The sequence below is a fragment of the Neoarius graeffei genome, chromosome 1 (genome assembly GCF_027579695.1).
Source record: "Neoarius graeffei isolate fNeoGra1 chromosome 1, fNeoGra1.pri, whole genome shotgun sequence".
NCBI classification, from domain to species: Eukaryota; Metazoa; Chordata; class Actinopteri; order Siluriformes; family Ariidae; genus Neoarius; species Neoarius graeffei.
The window spans coordinates 79,239,486-79,257,701 of NC_083569.1; the positions used below are offsets into that span (position 1 = coordinate 79,239,486).

Sequence of the window (18,216 nt, forward strand, 5' to 3'; positions counted from 1 at the left end):
GAATTTTTCAATTAGAGTGAAAAATAAATTATTCACTCTCTTACCTGTTCAATATTGCTTGCACATTGATGCTGATTTTTGCTCCACCAACACGCGATAACAGGCGAAACTGAAGTTAATGAAAAATAATTTATCATACAATGAATCTATATATACCTGTTCCTCAATTACATGTATTAATATCCATGGGATCAATTTCTAAAACATTATTCAATCGTTTTGATTTATAAACATAAAAATATATTTTTAATATACTCACCAAATTGTCTTTCATGGTGCGATCACGTAACTGCTCTTCCAGTATTTCCAGATCAGCCAGAGTGTCACATGTATCAAATGTCATGGGGGGCTCTATGTTCTGATGGGAAGATTCAGACTGCTGGCAGGCTATATTGTTCACACCATTGCGGATTTGTACCAGCAGCTGAATGACTTTTTTCTGGAACTCTGTGTATTGTATGCAAATGGAAATTGTATTACATATATGAAAATATACTGAACAATTACTATGTAACAAATATAAATGAATCACACAGTCACTTACTAGCTACACTCATGGGATATATATATCCGGAGTTTCCTGCGTTCTTGAGGTGCTGGGAGTGGGCGTGTCCCATGACGTATGGGCCAGGGTGCACCTGTCATCCCTGGATGCCCTTGGTGTAGGAGTGTGCCTCTCGTCCCTGGACGCCCTAGCTGCTGGGGTGCAATTTTCCATGACCCTGGACACCCTCGGTAACGGGGAGCGACTTCTTGAGTTCCTGGGCGCTCCTGACGCTGGCGATTCTGCAGAACTTGTCATGTGGTCAGGAGGAAATTTGCCAGTTATATCATCATCATCATCATCATCATCACTCTCTATACGACACAAACAGATAGAAAATACATCTCAGTAAGCTACGATAATGTTCACAAGTACAATTCTAACTAATATGAAATAACAAACATTGTATTCTAATATCTATGAAATTACCGTTCAAATACACTATTAAAATGAATAGCATACCACAAGGTGAAGGTTGAATTCGGCGCCTCTTCTTCTTGATCACAGCTAGCGTTGTTTCATCTGCAAGTTAGAGTAGACAAATCAAAATATGCCATTATCATGATTATATAATTCTGAAATGAAAACTTTCTGAAAACAACCTGCCAAAGAGAAATATGGATTCAATTTTTCTGACAAAAATGCATTAGAATACATCAAAGTAAAGCCGGACAGTGATTACATGTAAGAATAAGAATTCATACCACTTGATTCCAAACTATGGTGATCCGTTCTGTCACAAACTGCACCACCTTCAACAAGAAAATATATTTATTTTTCAATTACTAAATAAATTGAAAAAAAAAATGGAATCACTTACAATGAAGGAAAGCCATGTTAACTAAATATTAGAATTTAAGTCTGTAATCTAATATCTACAAAAAATTTGTGGTAATCCAAATGTATATGTCCCTTAGTTGTCTAGTGATTATCGATCATTGATTGATAATGGCTGACAAAAATGTGTGTCCAAGGATTCAGTTTTATACAATGAAGAACATATATATTTAGCAAGTTTGATTTCTATACATACTACCTAATAGAAAAATGTGCCAATTATCTTGCCATATATCATTTCAAAACATTGCAGTGATATTTTCTATAACTTACATTCATATTCGAAGTCATCATCCTTTGTGGGATATCTTTTTCGCTTATTGCTGTCAGCTGTCAAGATGTAATCCTGCTGACATTCTTGCATGTTATCTGTAATTTTTAATTGATGGTTCATGGTTTAATATTCAAAAACAATTTGTATAAATTACTGTATAATATATAGATTTTTGTTAAATAACTTACTGATTAAGCTGCATACATAAAATTATATATATATATATATATATATATATATATATATATATATATATATATATATATACACACACACACACACACACACACACACATATATATATACACACCCACCCACCCATTATGACTTCAAACAGTGATAAAGGCAATCAAATGGATCATCGTCAATAACAGAGTAATATATGATCATCTATAAAGATATTTGCTAAATATATTCAATTATCTGAGGTAAACTTGACCTTTATCAAAGGAAACCTGAACCACGATTTCCCCGGCTCTTTTTGTTCCTTGATCAAGTGACTGCTGTTGGCTGATCTTGGCCAAAGAACTTCACTCCCCTGCACCCAAGTGGATGGCATTACTGTATGTAATATCACCGTAGTGAGATGATCCTCAACAACAGGAACTAAAATAATCAAAATGTATTTATAATTACAGCGCATATCTTTCCAACACAAACAAAACACACGAGATCATATTCAGAACAGGTCTTCAAAAACGTTTGGCTTCTGTAAAACTGTCATTGTGAAAAACGTACATTTTTAGAAGCACCACTTGTAATCTATTGTGATGTTTAAATGTTCATGTGAGTGGCTTTCCACTGTATAGCATCAAGTGTTTACTTTTTATAAAATCTAGTAGTGCTCATATGATATGTCTTCTTGCATTAAAATTTGTCATAATTTACAAATAAAATATCAGATTTGATCTGCCTTCATGTGATATAATATCTAATTTCTGTAACTAGTATTAGTTATTATTTATCAAGACTTACGTACCGGGTGTATCCTCAATCAGCCTGGTTTGTCTGTATTCGTGTGAAAGCGCAGGGCGATGACTGCCTGTCCGACGCGTGTAGAGGTGTGTGTGTGTGTGTGTGTGTGTGTGTGTGTGTGTGTGTATGTGCGGCTGTATGTAATATCACAGTAGCGGGATGATCCTCAACAACAGGCACTAAAATCATCAAAATGTATTTATAATTATAGTGCATATCTTTCCAACAAAAACAAAACACAAGAGATCATATCCAGTGTTAAGACTTCTAACATTTTCAGCAAAAGAAATTATTTGGTGGATCTAATACAGACAAGGTTGGATAATATAACCAATTCCTTTAAAATATCAAGGCACTGTTTATAATAGGTGTTCTCTATCTAACTAGATCTATATCACACATTTCTTGCCATTTTCTACTCCAAGCCATGTGTTGCTCTCAATTTGCATATTAAAGGAATTTGTGACATGGCTGACACTTTTAAAAATTGGTAGTCGTGTACTGTTTAAGACTGATAAACTCTTAAGAATAAGTTGCCTGCTTATGAATCACTGATTGCATTCAAACATTTAAACAGTAGTGTTTGTTTTAGCAGATTTAGAGGACATCTGGGAGGCGATATATATTTATAGAGTATATATATATATATATATATATATATATATATATATATATATATATAAGTTACTGTTACAGACTACACACACACACACACACACACAAAATATCCTTAAACAAAGATTAGATAGAGATTAACCAGACTAACAATAATTTAGCATTAGAAAGAGATAATTAACTTACAGGGTTTTTTTTACTTACACCAATATAACTTTAAGTGGAGGATCGCGAACAAGCTGTGAATGAAATTTGATGAATGTTTGAAAGCTGATCATGATTAGATATCTAACACCACGCATGCGCGTTTGTAAAGCCTTTGCGAGGCATAATGTGCTGCGCTCCGGGAAGTCCGCTGCTATCTATCAATGAGCCCCGTGTTGGCGCTCGGTAAGCGGACTCCCCAGAGCGCAGCACACTATGCCTAGCAGGAGCTTCACAAAGGCACATGGTGTTAATTAGCTCGGGTCTTGAGCCAAACGCCGCTGTTCTAGTGTTGTGACGTTCGCGAACGAACCGATTCTTTTGAACGGCTCCTAGGCATGAACGATGAGAACCGAGTCTCGAGCTGGGGGAGCCGTTCTTTCTGTCGTTCTTTTTCTGTACTGTGTTTCAGATAGTTTTGTTGTGTGACATTAATGATAATGTTGTGGGAAAACTACTTTGCACGGACGTTCATTTAATTTATTCTATTGTCATTTTGTTTGTTCTATTTTTGTGTATTTTATTTATTTATCTGTTTGTCTAGTTGTATCTATTTTTCTAATAATAATATATTTTTTGCATTAATAGTTTGTTTTTTCCTATTAAAATAATCTTGTGTTCTTGTTATAACTTTATTTATCTGACTGTTTAGTATCTATTTTTGTTACAATTTCAATATTTTTAATATAGAAAGTTTGGTTTTTTCTATTAAAATGTTCTTGTGTGATAACTAGTTCTCGTGTTATATTTATTGTAGTTGTATCTATTTTGTATCTCAGACTTAAATATTTTTGTAAAACAAGTATTTTTTTTATAAAATATTCTTGCGTTCTTGATAACTATGTTCTTGAGTGGGTTCTTTTTTTTTTTTTTACAGAAAAGCCGTTCTGCATGGACATTCATTGAAGCCCTCATTGTTTTTTAATGGTTATTTATGAGCGTTTAGGGGTTACAATAATGTAAGTCTAGGTTGCTTTATATAAAAGGTATGTCCAGAAATATTGATGTCACTGTCTAAGCAGAGGGATCTGGCTTCTTTAGACGCTGTCTTCTTAAAACTGAATAAATATTTAAAAAGAGCCAAATGAGCCAGTCTTTTGAACGGCTCTTTTCAAAGAACGGATCACAAAGATGCGGATCCCATCAAAGAGCCATAAATCCCATCTCTAATCTCTACGCTGTTCATGTGCTCCTGGTTAACTGGCGAATGGTCTCCTGTGGCCGTGTATGAGAATGCACGCTTGCGTATTCAGCAGATTATGAGCCGTAGCCCGATGCTCCAATTAGGGACTATGTGTTAATGATCAGCGTTTAATCAGTCGTCAAATTTGATAACTAGTTGGTGCGCTATCCTCCACATACATATTAAGCTGTTTGAACACCAGTCGACAGTCACCATTACATTTTAGTCCACGTTTTGTACATTTAGAATCTAATGCTTTACAATATGGCCGCGGTCTAACCGTCAACGTTATGACTTGAATATGTTCACTGCACGCTTTGTCTCCTGCGTGGTTAATTTTGAAATGTGTTTTTCGGAGGGAAAACTGGTAATAGACTGAAAGATCTACATATTTAGAATTAGATTTGTGTTAAACAAGCAATACATATCGTATCATATCTTAGCTAGAATCTTCAATTGAACACACTGCTTCTCAAAAATGGAGAAAAACGCGGTAGAAAAATCCCCGGATGTAGCGATCAGCTCGATCGATTATGCTGAAAGTCGATAGGTGGCAGTGTTTCAGTCACGGTATCAGATTATTAATTATGGATAAATAAATGTTATATTACAATCGGAATTTAAATTCTAAGTTTAAGATGAGATTCTTGCCAAAATCTAACAAAAATTCAAATATGCACAAAATGACTGAATCACGACGTCTAAACAACTTCGAACCGACGTCAGTAAGAAACACATGCAACATCATTATGTCGCATTCTCGTCGGATTCTCTTTGCACGACGTCGCGACTTAAATACAATGTCACTACAACGTCAAGGCAATGTTGTGTGCCCACTGGGTAAGCCCCAAGTTCTTTTTAACATTTTTAATTTTCTTGTAAACCCTTGTGATAAGTCTCCAGTTGTACCCTCGCTTACTCTTTGTGAGAGTTTTCTCAAATTTTTTTATTGAAAAAAATCTCTGCTCTTAGGCCACCTGCTTCCCCCCCCCCTTCCCCATATCTTATTCTTTTTATATTTGTATATGTAAATAATTTATTTTAATTTATCTAGAAGTTTTCTCTATTTATTTTCTTGGTTTATCTGGATTGATGCTGCTGGAATCTTAAGTTCCCTGAGGGAACCCGCCCAGAGGGATCAATAAAGTTTTATCTAATCTAATCTAATCTAATCTAATCTAATCTAATCTAATCTAATCTAATCTAATCTAATCTCTTCTGCAGGCCCTAGCTCTGATCTCACCGTTCCTCTTTTACATGCTGTTTTTGATCAGTTTAAACCTGTATCCCTCCCTTTACTGGCCAATGTAGTTCAGCATTTGCGACCTACAAACTGTTCTTCAGACAGCATTCCCTCTCATCTTTTTAAAGAGGTATTCAGTATGGTGGGCTCTGATATCTCATCTCATCTCATCTCATCATCTCAAGCCGCTTTATCCTGTTCTACAGGGTCTCAGGCAAGCTGGAGCCTATCCCAGCTGACTACGGGCGAAAGGCGGGGTACACCCTGGACAAGTCGCCAGGTCATCACAGGGCTGACACATAGACACAGACAACCATTCACACTCACATTCACACCTACGGTCAATTTAGAGTCACCAGTTAACCTAACCTGCATGTCTTTGGACTGTGGGGGAAACCGGAGCACCCGGAGGAAACCCACATGGATATGGGGAGAACATGCAAACTTCACACAGAAAGGCCCTCGCTGGCCACGGGGCCTGAACCCAGACCTTCTTGCTGTGAGGCAACAGTGCTAACCACTACACCACCGTGCCGCCCTGGGCTCTGATATACTTTTATTTATTAATTCCTGTCTTAGCACCGGATGTGTTCCAGTTGCTCTCAAGCATGCTGTTGTGCAGCCTCTTATCAAAAAGAAAAATCTGGATCCCTCTGTGCTGTCTAACTTCAGGCCTGTCTCTAAACTGCCATTTTTGTTCAAAATTTTAGAGAAAGTGGTTTTTATTCAGATCCAATCATTCCTAGTGGCCAATGATATCTATGAGAAGTTTCAGTCTGCTCGACATTCTAAACTGAATACTTGATCTCCACCTGGTTTGTGAGCAGCTAGAGACATTTCTACTCGAAGTTTCTTTTGTAAGTTGTGCACCTGTTTAGCTAGCTTGTAAGCTAGTTCAGAGTGTGTTACTAGCATTTGTTCATAAAAGCGAATGGACTCTTAGCCGCTGTCTAGCTAATCCAGCTAACGCTATCGGCTATGACTCATCGTTTCAACACAGAACCCTGAGGATTTATCTGAAACGCTGCTAGTGTGTGCAACAAGTCGTCATTCGGACGTTGTCGCTTGCTGCCTGGGAAAGGCTACACCTGCCAATGTTGCCAACTCCTCAGTAAGGAAAGTCACTATTGGCTGCCCCCAAGTCTATTAAGCTGGTGTCTCTCATCTGGTCTTGCAGAAACATATAACTGTGTGTCATCAGCATAATGGAGGAAATTAATACAGTGTTTACAAATAATATCACCCAAAGGTAACATATATAAAGAAAAAAATCAGTGGACCCAAGACAGAACCTTGCAGAACACCAAACTTTACCTCAGTATGTCTAGAGAAATCATGATTTACATCAACATACTGATTAAATAAGTTAAATAAGACCTGAGCCAGGAGAGGACCGTTCCCTTAACTCCCACAACATTTTCTAGTCTACCCAGAAGAATGGAATGATCAATGGTATCAAATGTTGCACTAAGGTCAAGCAACACAAGCAGCAAGACACAGCTGTGATCAGAAGCCAACAGTAGGTCGTTTACTACTTTAACCAGAGCTGTCTCTGTGCTATGATGATGTCTGATTCTTGACTGATACGTTTCATGGATGTTATTCCTATGTAAATATGAGCATAACTGCTGTGCCACAGCTTTTTCAAGGATCTTGGCGATAAAGGGGAGGTTTGATATTGGCCGATAATTGGACAGCTGACAGGGATCAAGGTCAGGTTTTTTAATCAGGGGTTTGATAACTGCTAGTTTAAAGGATTTGGGTACATAGCCGATCCAAAGATAAGAATTTATTATTTTTAGAAGCGGTCCAATTACTTCAGGTATTATCTGTTTGAATAGACGTGTAGATAAGGGATCTAGTACACAAGTTGAGGCTTTGATGCAAAGATTAATGAAAGTAATTTCATTTCTCTAAGGTGAGTAAAATATTCTAATTGCTGATCTGATACAGTTATATTGTTAACTACAGGGTCACTTACATTGTCTGACCTTAAATTAGTAGTTTGAATTTTTTGTCAGATATTTTCAATTTTGTCATTAAAAAATTAATGAAGTCGTTGCTACTACATACTGCAGGTGTGCATGTGTCTATAGTGAACTTATTCCTGGTTAATTTTGCCACAGTATTAAATAGGAATCTAGGATTATTTTTGTTATCTTCTTTTTTTTTTTTTTTTTTTTTAAGATATTTTTTTGGGCTTTTTGCACCTTTATTGGATAGGACAGTGTAGAGACAGGAAATGAGCGGGAGAGAGAGAGACGGGAAGGGATCGGGAAATGACCTCGGGCCGGAATCGAACCTGGGTCGCCCGCATTCATGGTATGGCGCCTTAACCACCTGAGCCACGACGCCCCCATTTTTGTTATCTTCTATTAGGGAGGAGAGATATGTTGATCTCGCAGCACTAAGAGCTTTTCTATACTTCAGGAAGCTCTCCTTCCAAGCTAATTTGAACGCTACCAATTTTGTTTGACACCATTTACGTTCCAATTTTTGAGTGGTCTGCTTTAAAGTGCGAGTGTCATCATTATGCCAGGATGCTAATTTTTTCTCTCTGATCATTTTCCTTTTAAGAGGAGTTACATTATCTAAAGTATGGCGGAACGTTGACTCTAAGCATTCAGTTGCCTGATCGAGTTCTGCAGGGGCTGACAGTGACCCAGTCAAAGTTGATAACTCTGGGAGATCATTTATAAAGCTCTGTGCAGTAGTTGACGTGAATGTACGTTTAATACAGTAGCGTGGTGAGGTGCATATATTATTACTCAGACATAGTTTGAATGAGATGAGATAATGATCTGAGGTAACTTCAGACTGTGGAAGTGTGACTATATTTTCTACGTTTAACCTGAATGTTAGTATTACGTAACCCTGTTAAAATCCCCACACATTAAAATAAATAGATGCTAAAATAGAAAGCATATTTGTAAATATGTTACTTTTTGGTTAAAACTGTGATGAAAATGGTTTAAAAGGGTACTTCATAAAGGTTAAAATAATTTGATAAAAGGATTAAAAGTGTAATAAGTTTAAAAAGGTTTAAAAGATACAAATGTAGATTGTTAAATATTTCCTTTTATTTTGAAAAGTTCATGGTGAAAGGAGGAAGTACTGATTGAGAATAAGGATAATAAGGGGTCGTTCATTGGTTGAAGGTGTGTGATTTAAGGTACAGACAGGAAGAGAGAGAGAGGAGTGTGTGTTAATTTTGGGGAGCGAGACAGATGGCACGGATGAGAGATGGTGGAGTCACATCACAGCGAGTGTGTAAAGTGCATTGAGAAAGTGTGTAGTTTTCAGACTGTCTGCTCGACATTCTAAACTGAATACTTGATCTCCACCTGGTTTGTGAGCAGCTAGAGACATTTCTCCTCGAAGTTTCTTTTGTAAGTTGTGCACGTGTTTAGCTAGCTTGTAAGCTAGTTCAGAGTGTGTTACTAGCATTCGTTCGTAAAAGTGAATGGACTCTTAGCCGCTGTATAGCTAATCCAGCTAACGCTATCGGCTGTGACTCATCGTTTCAACACAGAACCCTGAGGATTTATCTGAAACGCTGCTAGTGTGTGCAACAAGTTGTCATTCGGACGTTGTCGCTTGCTGCCTGGGAAAGACTACACCTGCCTACAGCCAGTGTTGCCAACTCCTCAGTAAGGAAAGTCGCTATTGGCTGCCCTTAAAGGAACAGTCCACCGTATTTCCATAATGAAATATGCTCTTATCTGAATTGAGACGAGCTGCTCCGTACCTCTCCGAGCTTTGCGTGACCTCCCAGTCAGTCAGACGCAGTCAGACACGCTGTCACTCCTGTTAGCAATGTAGCTAGGCTCAGTATGGCCAACGGTATTTTTGGGGGCTGTAGTTAGATGCGACCAAACTCATCTCATCTCATTATCTCTAGCCACTTTATCCTTCTACAGGGTGGCAGGCAAGCTGGAGCCTATCCCAGCTGTCTACGGGCGAAAGGCGGGGTACACCCTGGACAAGTCGCCAGGTCATCACAGGGCTGACACATAGACACAGACAACCATTCACACTCACATTCACACCCACGGTCAATTTAGAGTCACCAGTTAACCTAACCTGCATGTCTTTGGACTGTGGGGGAAACCGGAGCACCCGGAGGAAACCCACGCGGACACAGGGAGAACATGCAAACTCCGCGACCATATCTGAGCTCCGTATCAATGCACTGCCGAAGCGCGCAGAAGGTGTTAGTACGCCTGTCATTATAGTGCTGACTTTCCATAGCATAGAAAATTGCCACGTTTCAATTTGTGTAACTGAACTTGTTTCATATCACTGGTCATATAAACCTATGTAAACAGGAAAAACGCGGAAGAGTTTGGTCGCATCTAACTACAGCCCCAAAAAATACCGTTGGCCATACTGAGCCTAGCTACATTGCTAACAGGAGTGACAGCGCGTCTGACTGTGTCTGACTGACTGGGAGGTCGCGCAAAGCTCGGAGAGGGACGGAGCAGCTCGTCTCAATTCAGATAAGAGCATATTTCATTATGGAAATACAGTGGACTGTTCCTTTAAATTCGCTAGAAGTCGCTAAATGACGTCAGCGCCTAATTTGCATAAGGCCAAACAAAATAATATGTGTTTCCTGTTTCCTGGGTTTTCAAAATAGGGTAGGTAGGTAGAGGAAAAAAAATTGTTTATCCCAAAAGATTATGACAAATTTTCTAGGGTAGGTAGGAAAAAGTGAGAAGTTTCCTTTGAAAACTTTTTTTGCAAAATACTCGTTCAAAACTAAACCTAGTCATCAGATATCGTTGATGATATAAGGATGCACTTGTATATAAATTGTTCTAATAATGATGGCATATTTTCATTTTCCAGGTAAAATGGGAATATTTTGGTGGATGATCTATTTGGTGGTGGCCAGAGTTAAAACAGCTTTGAAAATTGTAGGACATCAAGATCAGTGTTACCTGCAGTCACTGTATGAAAAGTGAGTGCTCAGGGAGGCACTAAAGATTCTGGACGACCCGACTCACATCCTGAATCAGGAATTTGTGATGCTACCCTCAAGTAGACGATTCAGGATGCCAAACTGCAGATTAAATAAATATAAGAGCTCATTCATTCCAGCTGCCATGAAGATGTTAAACAGTAACAAATAGCAGTGTATTTTTCATTATTCAGTATTTATTCAACCTATATATTGGGCTTATTGTAGCCTTGACTGCTGTTGTTTACTTTTCCCTCCCACGCTCTGTGCTGTGCTCATTTTGTTGAGTTGCAATTATGTTGTGTCTCCGTCTGTGTTGTGTATGATGCAGTGAAGCACATGTTCGTATTTATGTGGTGTTATGTAGTGTGCAAGCTACTGTAAGTCTGTGATGCTGTGACTGGAGCCCAAGATGAATTTCCCTTTTGGGACAGTAAAGTATAGTTTATCTTATTCACAGTATCACTTATTGTAGTATCCTGTGTAATGTGCACGCCTAAGTACTTGATTGAGGTTTTGATGGTAATACCATTTGCTGCTACAAGGTGGCAGTTATGTAAAGCTCGTAATTCACACTGATTAGATAAATACAATATTACAATTGTTCAACTGTAAACCTGATGCTTTAGAAAATAAATCTATAATCTGAATAGCCTTTGGAACATGATCAAACTTTAACAAAATAAATAAAGTAGTGTCATCTGCTAGTTGATTTATGACTATTTGGTTCTCAAAAACATCTAACTGTTTAATGTCTGATGTTTTGACAAGAATTGACAGCATTTCTGCTTCATTTAAAACGAGTGATGGTGAAATTGGGCAGCCTTGTTTTATACCTCTGTTAATTGTGAAATGATTGGAGGTGCCGTCTGATAACAATATTGAGCTCTTAGTGCCATGGTAAAAGGATTTGATTACAGTCCTAAAGTTCTCTCTGAAACCACAGAGTTCCAATGACTTTACAATAACAGGATGATCTACCATGTCGAAAGCTTTATAGAAATCCAGAAAAAGAATAAAGCCATCATCATCATCATCATCATCAATATAATCACTATATTGAAGAAGGTCCAGAACTTGGCACACATCATGTATTGATCTACCTCTCATAAAACCTGATTGGGTATCACTTATTATTTGAGAGAGTCCTTTTTTTGAGACGGTTGGAGAATGTGTGTTTGTTAGTAGTTTGCAATCATTATTAAGGAGTGTTATTGGTCTCCAGTTATCTATTTTTGGATCTTTATCTGGTTTTAGTATAAGAACTATGACACCTTAAATCATAGTTGGTGGAAGTGATACATTTTCTGTAGATTCTTTTAGTATTTCAAAAAGGGCTTTGATATGATCCTGAAAGTGTTGATAAAAATGTGCTGTAAGGCCATCTGGGCCAGGGGAGCGGTCTGGAGTCAGCCAATGCAATGCTCTCTCAAGCTCCTCAAATGTGATTTGTGCCTCACAGTCATTTCTGAAATCCTCATTTATTTGAGGAATGAAGTCTTTATTCTACCAAAAAAGACTTCTGCTGAATCAGAAGAGAAACTAGAAGAGTATGACTTAATAAAAAACAGTGTGTTTCTTTGGCTATTTTCTTTGGGTCTGAGCATTCATTATCATTAATGATCAATGTTCCGATATTTTTCTCCTGAAGGTTTTTCTCTAATTTGCAAAAATAAGTTTCTCTCTCCCTCGAAAATTTTCTTTTTCTAAATTTCAGAAATTCTGATTTGGAGATACAAGAAGAAAGGCTGGCATCTTCAGAAACATCAGCAATAATATTTTGAACCCCTTGACAGTAGATCTCAGAATGTAACAAGCTGGCATTGAACTTCCAATAGCCCTTGTTTCGTTTGTAGGCATTACTAGGTTTCAGAGTTAAACACTTCAAACAGTGGTCAGATAAAGGAGCAGAAGATATACAACAGTTAGCAACAAATTATTTTATATAATCAGAAATTAGCCTATAATCAAACACATTACTCAAACAAGAGTTATGAGTGTGGAGATGGATGTAGGGTTTTATTCAGACTGGAATAATGATTTTCTAGATTATCAAAAACAGTGCATAGACAAGCAACTAGCATCTTTGGAACAATCAAGTTTCATGTAGTGGTTCGCGCTGTCACCTCACAGCAAGAAGGTCCTGGGTTTGACCCAGTGGCTGCCGGGGGCCTTTCTGTGTGGAGTTTGCATGTTCTCCCCGTGTCTGTGTGGGTTTCCTCCGGGTGCTCCGGTTTCCCCCACAATCCAAAGACATGCATGTTAGGCTAATTGGTGGCTCTTAACGGAGCGTAGGTGTGAATGTGTGTGTGAATGGTTGTTTGTCTCTGTGTGTCAGCCCTGTGATGACCTGGCGACTTGTCCAGAGTGTACCCCGCCTCTCACCCATAGTCAGCTGGGATAGGCTCCAGCTTGCCCGCGACCCTGCACAGGATAAGCGGTTACAGATGGATGTAAGTTTCATGTAATATGAGCTTCACCTTGCTGCATAATAGCATTCTGCTATATTCAGTGAGTAATAATTATATGTCTGTGATAGTGATGCATTGGGGGGGAAGGGGGAGGAGGGACCATGATAGTGTTCTTTCTTATGATAGCGGACACCCCAACTTTCTGGTGATATACTGCCCCCTATTTGTTTGGAGTGTGGAGTAGGAATTCACCAAGGGGCCAATTCTTCCACACAGCACCTTTAAAGTGCATATTCTGGACCAATTTCGTTTTTTTAAATATATGAAAGTATGTCCCTTTACACACTCATCCAGAAGGGTAATTTTCCACAAGGCCATCTGTCTAGAGCAAAAAACAATAAAATAACAAAATGTGTCTGGAAAAATCCCAAGGGAGTCTGGAGCCAGAATCGTGACGTCACCTGCGGAAGCGCCGGCAGGCTGTGTGAGCTTTGCGCAGTTTCAGTGCACAGCCAGTGTAGCCCAAGCGCTCCCATTTCTCTCTCGCTGTCCGGTCTTTTGGGAAACAATGACTACTAATCCCATCATGATTGGTGTTGCTACAAACTCCTACGATACATCTGTTGACCATTTTAATCATTACGTGATAACGTTGAAGAAATTTGCAGAAAACCACCAGATCGTTTTCTCATAAACAAACCAGTGCTGACGTAGGATTCAGAGGGAGGCGTCCCACACGCGACGTCACGAAAATTAATGTTTGCCAGGAAATCCAAATGGCAGTTTTTTTCAGAGGTGGACCAATTCGCCTCAAATGGCTTGATTTCAGCTGAATTTTTCTGGAATTGTGCAAGGTCAAAAAATTGCAGAGAATGCAGAATGTTACAGATATTTGACCAATATTCTTCTTCAAAGTTTAATATAAAATAGGAGAATTACATTGATCTTGTTCCTGAATTTACCCGTGATATGCGCCTTAAAGTGCATATTCTGGACCAATTTCAGTTTTTTTTTATTTTTTTATACAACCCCGATTCCAAAAAAGTTGGGACAAAGTACAAATTGTAAATAAAAATGGAATGCAATGATGTGGAAGTTTCAAAATTCCATATTTTATTCAGAATAGAACATAGATGACATATCAAATGTTTAAACTGAGAAAATGTATCATTTAAAGAGAAAAATTAGGTGATTTTAAATTTCATGACAACAACACATCTCAAAAAAGTTGGGACAAGGCCATGTTTACCACTGTGAGACATCCCCTTTTCTCTTTACAACAGTCTGTAAATGTCTGGGGACTGAGGAGACAAGTTGCTCAAGTTTAGGGATAGGAATGTTAACCCATTCTTGTCTAATGTAGGATTCTAGTTGCTCAACTGTCTTAGGTCTTTTTTGTTGTATCTTCCGTTTTATGATGCGCCAAATGTTTTCTATGGGTGAAAGATCTGGACTGCAGGCTGGCCAGTTCAGTACCCGGACCCTTCTTCTACGCAGCCATGATGCTGTAATTGATGCAGTATGTGGTTTGGTATTGTCATGTTGGAAAATGCAAGGACTTCCCTGAAAGAGACGTCGTCTGGATGGGAGCATATGTTGCTCTAGAACCTGGATATACCTTTCAGCATTGATGGTGTCTTTCCAGATGTGTAAGCTGCCCATGCCACACGCACTAATGCAACCCCATACCATCAGAGATGCAGGCTTCTGAACTGAGCGCTGATAACAACTTGGGTCGTCCTTCTCCTCTTTAGTCCAAATGACACGGCGTCCCTGATTTCCATAAAGAACTTCAAATTTTGATTCGTCTGACCACAGAACAGTTTTCCACTTTGCCACAGTCCATTTTAAATGAGCCTTGGCCCAGAGAAGACGTCTGCGCTTCTGGATCATGTTTAGATACGGCTTCTTCTTTGAACTATAGAGTTTTAGCTGGCAACGGCGGATGGCACAGTGAATTGTGTTCACAGATAATGTTTTCTGGAAATATTCCTGAGCCCAATTTGTGATTTCCAATACAGAAGCATGCCTGATTGTGACGCAGTGCCGTCTAAGTGCCCAAAGATCACGGGCACCCAGTATGGTTTTCCGGCCTTGACCCTTATGCACAGAGATTCTTCCAGATTCTCTGAATCTTTTGATGATATTATGCACTGTAGATGATGATATGTTCAAACTCTTTGCAGTTTTACACTGTCGAACTCCTTTCTGATATTGCTCCACTATTTGTCGGCGCAGAATTAGGGGGATTGGTGATCCTCTTCCCATCTTTACTTCTGAGAGCTGCTGCCACTCCAAGATGCTCTTTTTATACCCAGTCATGTTAATGACCTATTGCCAGTTGACCTAATGAGTTGCAATTTGGTCCTCCAGCTGTTCCTTTTTTGTACCTTTAACTTTTCCAGCCTCTTATTGCCCCTGTCCCAACTTTTTTGAGATGTGTTGCTGTCATGAAATTTCAAATGAGCCAATATTTGGCATGAAATTTCAAAAGGTCTCACTTTCAACATCTGATATGTTGTCTATTTTCTATTGTGAATACACTATCAGTTTTTTGAGATTTGTAAATTTTTGCATTCCGTTTTTATGTACAATTTGTACTTTGTCCCAACTTTTTTGGAATCGGGGTTGTATGAAAGTATGTCCCTTTACACACACATCCAGAAGGGTAATTTTGCACAAGGCCATTTGTCGACAGCAGAAAAAAATAAAATAACAAAATGCGTCTGGAAAAATCGCAAGGGAGTCTGGAGCCAGAATCGTGACGTCACCTGCGGAAGCGCCAGCAGGATGCGAGAGCTTTGCACAGTTTCAGTGCACAGCCTCTGTAGACCAAGCGCTCCCATTTCTCTCTCACTGTCCGGTCATCGGAAAACGATGAGTACTAATCCCATCATGATTGGTGCTGCTACACCCTCCTACGATACATCTGTTAACCATTTTAATAATTACGTGATAACGTTGAAGAAATTTGCAGAAAATGACCAGGTCGTTTTCTCATAAACAAACCAGCGCTGACGTAGGATTCAGAGGGATGCGTCCTGCACGTGATGTCACGAAAATTAATGTTTGCCGGGAAATCCAAATGGCAAGTTTTTTCAGAGGCGGACCAATTCGCCTCAAATGGTTTGATTTCAACTGAATTTTTCTGGTATTGCAGAAGGTAAAAAACTTGCAGAGAATGCAGAATGTGACAGATATTTGACCAAAGTTTAATATAAAATAGGAGAATTACATTGATCTTGCTCCTGAATTTACCTGTGATATGCACTTTAAAGCTGAAAGTCTCCACTTCAGGGCGGCACGGTGGTGTAGTGGTTAGCGCTGTCGCCTCACAGCAAGAAGGTCCGGGTTCGAGCCCCATGGCCGGCGAGGGCCTTTCTGTGCGGAGTTTGCATGTTCTCCCCATGTCCGCGTGGGTTTCCTCTGGGTGCTCCGGTTTCCCCCACAGTCCAAAGACATGCAGGTTAGGTTAACTGGTGACTCTAAATGGACCGTAGGTGTGAATGTGAATGGTTGTCTTTGTCTATGTGTCAGCCCTGTGATGACCTGGCGACTTGTCCAGGGTGTACCCCGCCTTTCGCCCGTAGTCAGCTGGGATAGGCTCCAGCTTGCATGTGACCCTGTAGAACAGGATAAAGCGGCTAGAGATAATGAGATGAGATGAGACATTGATTTTCGTGACGTCATCTGTGGGATGCCTCCCTCTGAATCCTACGTCAGCGCTGGTTTGTTCATGAGAAAACGACCTGGTGGTTTTCTGCAAATTTCTTCAACGTTATCGCATAATTATTAAAATGGTTAACAGATGTATCGTAGGAGGGTGAAGCAACACCAATCTTGACAGGATTAGTACTCATCGTTTTCCAAAAGACAGGACAATGAGAGAGAAATGGGAGCGCTTGGTCTACACAGGCTGTGCACTGAAACCGTGCAAAGCTCGCGCAGCCTGCTGGCGCTTCCGCAGGTGATGTCACGAATCCAGCTCCAGACTCCCTTGGGATTTTTTCAGACACATTGTTATTTTATTTTTTTCTGACGTAGACAGAGGGCCTTGTGCAAAATTACCCTTCTGGATGAGTGTGTACTTTTCATATAAAAAAACACGAAATTGGTTCAGTATATGCCCTTTAATCTACCGCCAGCTTGCGAGGCCTGTTGCAGCTTCACAACCATTCACACTCACATTCACTCCTGTGGTCAATTTAGAACCTCCAATTAGCCTAACCTGCATGTCTAACCAATGTCTAACCTGCACCTGGAGGACTTCCATGCAGAGAACATGCAAACTCCACACAGAAAGGCCCCTGTTGGCCATTGGGCTCAAACCCAGAACCTTCTTGCTGTGAAGCGACAGTGCTAACCACTACACCACCGTGCCGTCCAAAACAAAATATGTTTTATATTTTAGATTCTTCAGAGTATCCACTGTTTATTTGAAACATTATGCTCCTTTTGGGGTGGCACGGTGGTGTAGTGGTTAGCACTGTCGCCTCACAGCAAGAAGGTCCTGGGTTCGAGCCTAGCGGCCAACGAGGTCCTTTCTGTGTGGAGTTTCCATGTTCTCCCCGTGTCTGTGTGGGTTTCCTCCGGGTGCTCCGGTTTCCCCCGGGTGCTCCGGTTTCCCCCACAGTCCAAAGGCATGCAGGTTAGGCTAATTGGTGGCTCTAAATTGACCATAGGTGTGAATGTGAGTGTGAATGGTTGTCTGTGTCTATGTGTTAGCCCTGCGATGACCTGGCGACTTGTCCAGGGTGTACCCCGCCTCTTGCCCATAGTCAGCTGGGATAGGCTCCAGCTTGCCTGCAACCCTGTAGGACAGGATAAGCAGCTACAGATAATGGATGGATGGATGGATGCTCCTTTTGAATTTGATGTCAGCAACATGTTTCAAAAAAGTTGGGACAGGGACATGTTTATCACTGTGTTGTATCCCTTTTAACAACACTCTGTAAATGTTTGGGAAC

The 18,216-nt window shown here is 39.7% G+C and overlaps 1 long non-coding RNA gene across 1 annotated transcript; it reads right to left on the reverse strand.

The window, feature by feature from the left end:
- Positions 1-347: 347 nt before the first annotated feature.
- Positions 348-1,067, reverse strand: LOC132888941 (uncharacterized). Its single transcript, XR_009654982.1, has 3 exons — positions 1,007-1,067; positions 545-858; positions 348-447 (listed from the first exon to the last, which is right to left on the reverse strand). It is a non-coding gene; the product is annotated as an uncharacterized LOC132888941 (long non-coding RNA).
- Positions 1,068-18,216: the final 17,149 nt, after the last annotated feature.